Source organism: Triticum aestivum, chromosome 3D (genome assembly GCF_018294505.1).
Source record: "Triticum aestivum cultivar Chinese Spring chromosome 3D, IWGSC CS RefSeq v2.1, whole genome shotgun sequence".
Classification (NCBI taxonomy): domain Eukaryota; kingdom Viridiplantae; phylum Streptophyta; class Magnoliopsida; order Poales; family Poaceae; genus Triticum; species Triticum aestivum.
The window spans coordinates 617,751,562-617,756,036 of record NC_057802.1 but is presented as its reverse complement, the minus strand read 5'-3'; the positions used below and the strand labels follow the sequence as shown (position 1 = coordinate 617,756,036).

The following is a 4,475-nucleotide window of genomic DNA, read 5'->3' as shown; positions in this document are numbered from 1 at the left end:
ATGATGGTAGTTGGTACGCCAGTCAGAGAGGGGACAAAAGGCCATAGCAGCTGTGTAGTGCAATGTGCCAGGTACTTGGGCCATAAGTAAAACAAGATTGTACCAGAAAATCCTCTACATTTTTCTCATTTTAGAAAATACAAAAGAGGGTTTAGGAATTATATGAGGGCCCAAATCAAAGGTGTGTACTTCAAACTATTGTTATGCAGGACTTATACACCACGATAACGTATCCTGTGCACCCAGCTCATTTGTGCATCCAATGCACCGGTTGATTTTGGGCCCTTAGATGAAAAAGAAACGGGCTAGATTTTGGTCAAAAGTTGGACTATGCCTTTTTTTTGCAGAGACAACCTTGTACTTTGTAGAAATTAACCTACACTCCGCAGACCGCACTCCGATCAGAAATCGTTTATTTTTTTGGCCCAAACACAAAATGATTCATATATTTTGAACCAAATATTCGATTTCAGATCCGTTTTGACCGCGCATTTTTTACTTGAAGAGATCTTCGAAATAAGATCAATATTGAATCTGTTTCCAACAAATATTTTTTTTTCTTTTTTCAAACTTGATGTACTGAAGCATGTTGCACACGAGACCCACGTGTGAGAGAGGCGGATGTTTCTCATAGACGAATTACAAATCATGTAAATGCTTTTTTTTCTGTCAAGTTTCGAGTTAAGTTTCAAAAGGCAAAAAATATGAATTTTAAAAAATATAACTAATATTAATATTGACTCAAAGATCTCGTCAAAGCAAAGAAGGCAGTCAAAACGTTTCCGAAATCATACAGTTCGTTTAAAATTAAACACACAGAGTTATTTAGGGGGGGGGGGGGGGGGGGAGATGTGGGTTGATTTTGACAAAATAAAAGGACTGTTCTGCAATGTTTCAATAATCCACCTACCAACCTGATCGTATCCCTTTGTTTTCACCCAATGGCTCATATAGCAATGGAGCATTCGGTCCATGAATTGAGTTGGTGCACCTGATACGTTCTCTATACACCACACTGGTTCCACATATAGGTTGTGGAGATCAGCTCACTTAAATACAACATATATCCAACAAACCAACCTACCAGTATATTTTGTGTATTGGATACTATCTTAAATCTTATGGCTGACCTTGTGATATGCGATAAGAAAATAGAATGCTAGCAGGCCAAAAACATTGACCAGTAAAATTGATTTGCTAAGGTTGATGCATTTATGAAATAATAAGTAAAGTAATAACCATATCTTTCTAAAATAGACACAGGTGTATTGCATACATGCATTTATTGATGGCAGATTAATCCAGATTTTGTATCAAATGATTGCATAAGATTTATCCAAATCATGTTAGACATTGTATGCTTATGGATTTTCCAAGTTTGTCCAAGTAGATTCTTCATCAATTATTCACGTTCTTAGGCCCACCCATTGATTATTGATAGGTTTGTATAACATTGTTGGTTATCGATAATAACTGGGAAATTAACATATTCACAGTATGTTACTTCAGTAGTAACATCTTGTATAAACAACATAAGAATGAATTTATAAAACTTATTTCCTTCAAAATAAGGTTATTATTTATACCCCTACTAGATTGATAGTGGTGGACGAAACCCTAGCCACCGCTCACCTGATTAATTATGGTAGAACATGTAGAAACCTATTTGTGGCCTACATTATCGCCTCCTTCTACTACTCCACAACCTGGTGAGACCACCGTGAACCGTAGGGTGAATTGAAGGACGTGTGATGCAGAATTGGATGGGATGAGGAGTGAAGCGGTGCGTCGAGGAGGCTCGCGCGACAGAACAACGGTTGTGTGGACGATCTGAGTGCCAAACCATATGATTGGTCTGGTCGGAGTCCAGGAGAGCCAAAACTAGTGGCTGGAGTGGAGGATCGGGAGGGGGTTGACAGAGATCCGGTGCAGCCGCGCACCAAGAGGCTAGGACAAGGACTACCAATTATGGTACCCAAGTTGCTTGTTAGGAAGAGAGAGGCGATTGTAGGTGTGGTTAGCCACGGCGTGGTGGACATGACACGAGCAAGGAGGGTACACACGAACGCGGCAGAGAGCGAGAAGGCACGCCGAGAGGTGAAACCAAGGTTGTTAGAATCGCGATTCTGTTACACGATTCTACGACTTTACGATCCAAACATACCCATCTGGTTCTACAATTTTAGTTCATAAAATCTACGTTTCTACGATCCTGGTAGTGAAGATTCTACGATTTACGATTCTACCATCAGAGCTCCGATCCGATTCAAAATCGCGATTCTGACAACCTTGGGTGAAACCTAGAGGCATGCTAGGATGGTGGGGTCCCAAGTGGTACACATGTTAGCGCTCCTAGTGGATCGCGTAGTGTTGCCCCGCTGCATGTGTTCCCGGGGTTCGGCTTTGTCGACGTGTGTTACATATTCTCTGGCTCGGTCTATGTGTGTGTGTGTGAGCTTCTAGGTGAAAGAAACATGATCTCGATTTCGTGGGCACCAAAGTAGTGAGGGTAGTGTAGCATTTCAATTAGATTATCTTGCAAGTTGGAACACATTCTTATGTAGCGCGAAATTGTAAGATTTCACGAGGTTCCTCGCCAATTGAGGCCACATCTTACATTCATGTTATTTCTATTAGAGGCTTTCTTGCTACCCTTCATGTCATTTAATAATTTGAGAATGTTGCAAAAATATTGGGTGATGTGTCTAAATATGCCATTATTTTTGAGACGACAACAATTGAAGTTCCACTTGAAACATTGGGGATGCTAGTTTTATAAAATGGTGGGATTCACTAGGGCTAGCGAATGTGTTTTTATACCCTCTAAATAGGTAAAGTCATTGAAATCAAATAAATTCTTTTGCAAAACTAATAAAAAGTTTTTAAAGGTAATTTACTTAATTATTGTGGTCAAGGAGTGATGGAGATTACATTTACTTGTGGATGTATGTTTGTCATGGGCTCATGGCAGTGATAAAAGGTTGTCATATTGTTGTTTTCCAATATCTTTTCGTTGTTTCATTCTGGATGTCTCAGTTTGCTCTTGAAGACATGTTGTCACATATATTGGACGTATTCTTTCCATCTTATTGTTTGTACATTGTACTGAATAATGTATAAAAAATTGTTTTCGAGACACTGGATTTAAATTCATCGGGTTATTTATGATTAATGAACGACTTTGATTGCAGCCCTGACCAAAGATCGTGGTAAAAAGATAGAGAACATGCAGGTCGTCCTTTTTTTATTCATAGCATAAAAACTAAGATACATTATAACATAGATACCCTGGCAAAGCATCAATATCATAGTGTCCCCACCTTTATTCGCTGAGCCTGCCTTACACTGAGTGTTCAGTTGGAGGTGGCTCGTGACCATAACGAGGAACAACATAACCTGCAGAGGAGAATGAGTTCCTCATCATTAATTAATTTCATGAACGTAAGCAAGGAAATTATGTCTAAATGCTAAAATATATAAAAGAATAATAACACACCTGCACATATAGTCCCTGGAAGTAATGAGTTGCCGCACACATGTGTAACAGTAGCCCACTTTTCTAGGTCAATCCAAAGCAGATCCTTGATAGTGAATTTCTCGCAAATGGCATGGAGGTCTATTAATAAACATACTATTCCGCAGCATTTGCTGCTGAGTTTTGGAAATGGGTCACCGAAATATTTTATGATGTGCTTCTTGCAATACTCTATCACAAGATTTTTTTCCTCGGTCAATTCATCTCCTCGTGCATGATATGAATAAGAGGAGAAAGCAAGTAAAACTAGGAGGGAGAACACCCACATTCCTTTAGATCTAGTCATCGTTTCTGCAGAATATGTTAACACTAGGAAGATGTGCAAGTCTTAAACACCACATGGGTTCTATATATTGGTTGTGGTGGTGAGGGCACTTGAATACAACATCTGTCCAACCAACTAACCTACACGTGGATTAGTTTATTGGATACTATCTTAAATCTTATGGCTGGCCTTGAGATATCCCATAATTAAACCGAATACTCGATGGCCATTTAAAAAAACCTGTTCACGAAGATTGGAACATTTAATAAAGCATTAAAAAGACTAAGCATATCTTTCTAGGATATTCCCTCATTTAATATAGTCATAGGTGTTGCACATTTGCTTTTATTGCTGAAAGATCAACGGGTCAAGTATCATGCATGCTAACTATGCATTTATCATGAGGTGGCATTTCATTAAATGAAGAAAGGGAAGATATGGTATCATATAATGATACTGTATCATATAATGATACTGTATCATATTAACCATTGTAGTATATTTTGTCATGTATCGTAATACGTATGATACTAAGTTTCAAAAATATATAGCATGATACTAGCATATGATATTCCCAGTGCCGGTTATCCTAAGTAATTTAGGCGGTGCATGGTTCCATTTTAGATCCGGTTTGGATAGAATGTTCCGTTACAATTTCCCCTGAGAAGTGACCCT

At 38.7% G+C, this 4,475-nt stretch overlaps 1 long non-coding RNA gene across 1 annotated transcript; it reads right to left on the bottom strand.

Annotated features, from left to right (window-relative positions):
* Positions 1–3,218: 3,218 nt before the first annotated feature.
* Positions 3,219–3,863, bottom strand: LOC123075992 (uncharacterized). Its single transcript, XR_006436248.1, has 2 exons — positions 3,497–3,863; positions 3,219–3,396 (listed from the first exon to the last, which is right to left on the bottom strand). It is a non-coding gene; the product is annotated as an uncharacterized lncRNA (long non-coding RNA).
* Positions 3,864–4,475: the final 612 nt, after the last annotated feature.